The sequence below is a fragment of the Bubalus bubalis genome, chromosome 22 (assembly GCF_019923935.1).
Source record: "Bubalus bubalis isolate 160015118507 breed Murrah chromosome 22, NDDB_SH_1, whole genome shotgun sequence".
Classification (NCBI taxonomy): domain Eukaryota; kingdom Metazoa; phylum Chordata; class Mammalia; order Artiodactyla; family Bovidae; genus Bubalus; species Bubalus bubalis.
In genome coordinates, this window is record NC_059178.1 from 54,653,801 (window position 1) to 54,660,898 (window position 7,098).

The 7,098-nt window shown below is 44.5% G+C and overlaps 1 protein-coding gene across 1 annotated transcript in view; it reads right to left on the reverse strand.

Annotated features, from left to right (window-relative positions):
* Positions 1–1,316, reverse strand: part of CD226 (CD226 molecule) — a 104,589-nt gene extending 103,273 nt beyond the window's left edge. Inside the window, exon 1 of the mRNA XM_044934495.2 lies at positions 963–1,316. The gene's annotated coding sequence lies outside the window, so the exon portion shown is untranslated. The remainder of the gene's footprint in view (positions 1–962) is intronic.
* Positions 1,317–7,098: the final 5,782 nt, after the last annotated feature.

Below are 7,098 nucleotides of genomic sequence, written 5' to 3' on the forward strand. Positions count from 1 at the left end.
CTTTCTCAGGAGACATGAGAGGAATTCTATTTGGTACAAAATAAATTACAAAAGCAATTTCTTACTCACATTAGACTATATTTAAAGCATCTGCCTGCAATGAGGGAGACCCGGGTTTGATTCCTGGGTTGGGAAGATCCCCTGGAGAAGGAAATGGCAATCCACTCCAGCATTCTTGCCTGGAAAATCCCATGGACGGAGGAGTCTGATAGGCTACAGTCCATGAGGTCGCAAAGAGTCAGACACGACTGAGCGACTTCACTTTCACTTTTCATCTTTAGAACTATTTTTACTTCCCTCTCTTCATTCTCCCACGGGACTTCTTGCCCAAAAAGAACACCCAATAGAATGGATCTATACCCATTTTAGAGGAATAAAGTCACTTACACCCTACCTGATTTAATTGCTCTAATCATTATCAATGGAAGAAATAGGACTAAAATTCTAATTGGCTCTGATCCCCATAAAATTGTGATACCTGTCAATAAATCTCAATTCGAGAATGCCTTACAAACTTCTATTGATTTCCAAATAGCTTTTCTGGACTATTTTGGAGAAATTTCATTTCATTATCCTTCTAACAAGCTATGGAATTCCTTCAAAAATACTGAATTTATTATTTCCCGTATCGTCAGCTCACAGCCAATACCTCAAGCTGAAGCTTTCTATATAGATGGGACACTATCTGAACACTAAAGAACACTAAAGCCTCATTCTGGTCTCTCAAAGAATATAAAGTTTTTTAAACTAAATTCCATTCTGCTCAGCAAAATGAATTATATGCTCTTATTCACATCACACACTAAAATTGCAAATAAAAAAATTTAAAAAGGGGGAATACACTGGAACATTGCTATCTTCCCTTTCTAAAGCAGACTCTACTAGATTCCAACATAAGATATTCTCTAAACCTATAACTATTGTTAGTACAGTTTTATTTGTTTTAAATTTTTTAAACTTACCACAAAGAGATATCTTGACAAGAGCAGAAAAACATTTCGAGTAATTGAAGGACACTTCTCTTCCTCTGCCCATTTGGTATCAAGATGGGTTCAATAAACAATGGAAATCTGGGAAAATAATCTTACAGGGAAAGGGATATGCTTGTATTTCCCCAGATAGATCCAATGAACTCACATGGCTTCCTCTTCGGAAGATTCGACCCAAGGGGGCCCCCGGCATTCAAAATGGAGACCAAAACAACAAAAACCCCAGGAGGAAGAAATTCCAATTTGGGCCATGTCAGATCTAAAGATCTCCAGGAAGCACCGCCCTCGGTGACATCAACCGTATGACCTCCCCTCTTGGAGACAGAAAAAACCCTTACTAATCAAGCTGAAAATCTGGTTTCTCAACAGGGAATGCCTCGGAGTCCTGAAAACCTTCTTATCGCTTTGCTTGCTTGGTTGGCCCGCATATCCCCTGGCTCCAGATTAACTAATCATACTTACTGGGCTTACTTACCCAACCCCCCTTTATCGCAGGTCATAGAATGGACGGAGAAAGGAGGTATCAACCAATGACTCCACCCATATGCCCCCTCCCTGGAACATGAAGGGGCCCTCACACCCTGGGGAGGAGGGAAAACAAACATTTCTTTAGGCTATGAAGTCCTTCCCTTGTGCCTGGGCCCAGGGTAAGTATGCATAAACGTCAGCCAACAAACTTGGGCTTTCGTCCTGCCTCCAAAAGAAGACTTTCGGACATTGCTTGGAATATTTACTGCCCTTTCTTTGTGAACCATGTTTATACTACTGAAACTTGAGGGAAAGAGTTAGGGAAAGAACAAAGAACATTATGTAAAGGGTTTACTTATAAGAACTTTAAATATACTCCTGTTCACTGGGACAAATGTCAAGCCAAATCAGGAAAATTAATATTTGTGGCTAGCCACAACATTGTCAATTGGGGACCCCATGGTATGTGGTTGTCCAACTATTCAGATGATATTAATAGCACTGTGTGTAATTATGCTACTCAAGTGGCTTGGAAAGTTACTAACACTAGGGTGGAACATTACCATGACAAAGGACTTCTTGGCTGGCTTGACGGTGGAATGGCACCACCTCGTCCTCGGATCATCCTCGATAAACAAATTGGGCCTGAACAATAGGCCATATGGAAACTTGCTGCAAGCACCAAAGAACTTGGAACTTGGACCGGACATTTCACAGGAACCAGTCGTAGTCATAGTAATTATTTCTTTCGCTTTAACCAATCATATTTCATACAGGCTTGTATTCCCCTTCCTTTTGTTTCAGCCACAGGAAACTTACAATTCAATAAGACTTTACGTTCTGTAACTTGTATAAATTGCAAATTATATACCTGTCTTAACTCTTCTATTTCCTTAAGAAATGAATCCCTTTTGATTCTTCGATCTTGAGGTAATTTGTGGTTACCAGTAAATTTCCAACGGCCCTGGGAAGAAGGTACCATGTCCGGGCTTGCTTCCCAATTACTTACTAAGTTACTCCGATGATCTAAATGAGTCACTGGACGGCTGATTCTTGGCATTTGGGGATTAATAGCTATTTGCACCACTGCTGCCGTCACTGGCATTGCTTTACAAACCTCAATTCAAACACATAATTTTATCCAACATTGGACTAAAGATGCTCATACTCTGTGGGCCACTCAGGCTCAGATAGATGAGGATAGTCAAGATGAAATACAGGAACTAAAAACAGCCATCAAATGGGTTAGAGATCAATTAATAGATGTACAAAAACAAGTGATACTAAAATGTGATTGGAATTCTACTCAATTTTGTGTTACTCCTGTTCAATTCAATCATAGTGCCTATAACTGGGAGCAAATCAAATTTCATTTACAAAATATGCATGATAATGCCTCTCTGAATGTACAATTATTGCAAAAAGAAATCTTTGAAACCTTCTCTAAAAGTCTGCCCTCATCCCCCATCTGGAAATTTTATCTGAACAACTAGCTGATCAATTATCTGGGCTAGACCCACGAGGATGGTTTCAAAGCATTACCCACAGCATCGGGTCTGGAACTGTAACTCTGCCGATTGTCTTGGTAATTATATTTGTTGTTTACCGTTGCCATTCTGAAAAAATTGTTAAAACTAAACAAACTCAAACGTTCTGGACCTTTTTTACAAATATAATAAAATAGGGGGATTTGTCAGGGAATGTTTAACAGTAGTATTCCTGTGTGCTGTTTCCTATCTCTCTTGAGCCCTCTGTTCCTTATCAGTTCCTGTCAGGACCAAGAGGGGTGGCAAGCCACTCCCAGGACTGAGATCATAGAGATGGGATGCTTGCATAGGATTTCCTTCACTAGCCTTTCCATTTGGTGAAAGGGATTATCTATGACCCTCTTTTGATATGGATTGCCTTTTGGCCTTATGGCCTCCATTGCTCCTTGTTTCCTTGGTAACTTGTAAAGTCTGGTCTTTTGACCTTTATCTGAAGAAGCTACCTTGTAATATGGTATATATACTCACACAGAATTCAATAAAGCACCCTTGTTCCACCAGAGACTTGGGTCCCCATGTCCATCTCTCTCTCTCTCTCTCTCTTTCTGGCTGATTCCCTGGAGCGCAAAGGTCAGCTGCATAACCCAGGGAATATTAGCCTCTTTCCTTCTTTCACTTTCTTATCGTCAACTCTGGACCACCAGGTTCCGGTCCATTAAAGGACCCCAACAGCTACCCACTCCAGTATTCTGGCCTGGAGAATTCCATGGACTGTATAGTCCATGGGGTTGCAAAGAGTCAGACACGACTGAGCCACCTTCACTTCACAAATGTAAATATATAAATGAGAAGAATGAAAGTGATCATTATTAACACGGGTAGATGGAGGACTTCCCTGGTGGCAAGGTGGATAAGAATCCAGCTGCCAGTGCAGGGTACACGGGTTCAATTCCTGGTCCAGGAAGATCCCACATGCTGCAGAGCAACTAATCCCCTGCATCGCAAGTACTGAGCCTGTGCACAGAGCCTGCGAGCTGGGGCTACTGCGGCATGTGCAGGTTCAAGTCCGCTCTGCCACAAGCGAAGCCATTGCAGTGAGAAGCCTGCGCACCGCAGCAGAGAAAGGCCCGAGCAGCGGCCAAGACCCAGGGCAGCCAACAAATAAATAAATACATTGACAGTAATAAAAAAAAAAAAAAAAAAAGAGTGGATAGAAACACGAATGCCAGATTCTGTGAGTGTAGACTCAAACAGGTTTGCATTTTCTACATGGAAAACTAAAGCTATGACTTAGTGTCTCCTCTGACCCAGTAAGGCCACCGCAAGATATTTATCCTACAGAACAACACGTTTAGCAAAGATCTGTGTTTAAACACCTAAATGTTTATTACAGCACCGTTTCTATGAATGAAAGCTGGGAACTCTCTGCGCGCCTTTCTCTAGGGAACTGGATCAGCTCATGGTGCTAAACCCATAGGCTGGGATGCTCCACGGCTCTTCAGTGGTTGCGCAGATCTCTACTTACATGTGCAAAATATGTCACATACCAAGTGAAGAACTTTTTTCAATACACATACGCTCATAATTGCCCACAATGCAGGAGATCTGGGTTTGACCCCTGGGTCGGGAAGATACCCTGGAGAAGGGAATGACTACCCACTTCAGTATTCTTGCCTGGAGAATTCCATGGACAGAGGAGCCTGGTGGGCTACAGTGCACGGAATTGCAAAGTCAGACATGACTGAGCAATTGACACACACTTACTTATGCTCATAAAAATAAGACATCCATTCAGAAAAGCTCTGCGTGGGCCAGGAGGCCCAGCCTCTGCTCACCTGGTGTGGCACTGCGGGCCCCAGCAGACCGCACCTGGGCCTCCGCTGGCCTCTGTCTTCTTCTCCCTCCTCTGTGTATACCTCTCCTCTCTCCTGATGGTCTCAGGGTCTCAGGAAAACAAACATTGCACAGACATTTTCAGGGCTCCTGACCTGACAGGCCCGACTGAGGACTAAGTTCTCTGGGAATTTGTTCAGAGGCCCCAGGAAACAGGAGAAGTCACTGTCTGTGGACAGACACGGACTCACAGATATTCCTATCTCGTCCCCACAGCTGTCCCCTGACCAAGCTCCTTCCTTCCTCCTCTGCTTCCCACATCTCTCTGGGCTGCTGCTAAGTGACAATATTCCCTCTGCACCATGGTTAGTGAGTGAGCAGAAACAAGAGTTACTTCCCCATAAACAAAAGAGTGTGGGCTTTGCAACGACACTGGGGTTCAAATCCCACTTCTTCATGGACACACTGTGGGGCCTCCAGCTCCCAGTGTTTTGCTGAGAGCATGGAGCCTGCCAGCCCCTTGGGAGCACCCAGGCTGGCAAACCCCACCCTCATGCTGTCCCAGCCAAGGCCCTCCACCCACATGGGGAATTTCAGGCCCAAAGCTCTGAATATCTTATTTGGCCTCTTGCACTCTCGATACTGCTGCATCCCAGGTCACTGAAAGAAATTTTTTACTTTCTAAAACAGCACAAAGCATACATGTGCTGCTGCTGCTAAGTCACTTCAGTCGTGTCCGACTCTGTGCGACCCCATAGACGGCAGCCCACCAGGCTCCGCCGTCCCTGGGATTCTCCAGGCAAGAACACTGGAGTGGGTTGCCATTTCCTTCTCCAGTGCATGAAAGTGAAAAGTGAAAGTAACGTCACTCGGTCATGTCAGACTCTAAGCGACCCCATGGACTGCAGCCTACCAGACTCCTCCATCCATGGGGTTTTCCAGGCAAGAGTACTGGAGTGGGGTGCCATTGCCTTCTCCGATACATGTGCTAGGATACAAAATTAATATACAGAAATGTGTACAGATGAACCAATATACAAATAGTTCACACTTCTCCTAACCGGATGTTGCACTATGTGTACAATTGTGCCTATGTCTTATTCTCATGTTTTGTGTCTGTCTCTGGATTCTCCAACTTGAACATGAGTTCCTTGAGAGCACATACTGCCTGTTCATGGTTGTGCCAAGCATGACCTGCCATCCTGGTTTACCTGAGGCCAGGCAGTTTCACAGGACCTGGGATTTCAGTGCTAAAACCAGGACAGTCCTGGGCATACCTGGGCAGCTGGTCACTCCAACTGTATCCCCAACCCAAGGGCAATGCCCAGCATGCAGCAGCTCAATAAACAATAACTCTGCTTGAACGTTTCCTTTCAAGTTTGTTTTTGGAATAAGGGGAGGCGAAGGGGGCCAAAATGCCCCACAGGAGCTCAATAAATAAGTGTTGGCAGGAGAGAGGCAAACAGAACCTCAAGGCGACCCCAAGGTATAGCTATGCACTAGTTACAGAGATGAATCAGTCCAGACTGAAGCCCTTCAGAGATGCAGAGGGATTTCTGAAAGAAATGAGATCTGAACATTGAGAAGAGATTTAGATGACTGGAAGGAATTTGAGGATTAAATGAGTAATAAGAGCATGAAATTTTAAGCAAATGAAAAATAATGCAGCAATAAACTTTAGGGAAGACAAAGAGTGATTCAAGAAAGGAACAGCATCAGAGATCCTAGATGGACCATGTGGAAACAGCATGTGCCCAACCACGACCATGGAAACACTCGATATTTATGAAGAAACTATGCTGGGAGGGTGGGGGGGATGAAGCGTCGGTCAGATGTTGGGAGGTTATATTAGCAGTAACAAAATCAACCTCAATGGCCAACAAAAAACAAACAAGCAAAAAATAAGAGTTGGCTTGAGTTTAAGGCTTTCTCCTGTTGAAAGTGAAAGTGTCAGTCATTCAGTCCTGTCCAATTCTTTGCGACCCCATAGTAGACCACCAGGCTCCTCTGTCCATGGAATTCTCCAGGCAAGGATACTGGAGTGGGTAGCCATTCCCTTCCCCAGGCCATCTTTCTGACCCAGGGGTCAACCTTGGGTCTCTGCCATTCCAGGCAGATTCTTTACCATCTGAGGCACCAGGGAAGCCCCTTCTCCTTCTGGGCTCTCACGAAGTCCTGGGAGGAGACAGGACACTGTGGTCGACCAGATGTACCAGCTCATCTCCTGGCTAAGCAGCACTGTCTTCTCTTCCCATGTTTTCCCCTGTGTTTCAGGAGCTAGAACAATGGGCAGTGCATTTACCAGACCCCTGCCAGCAGGA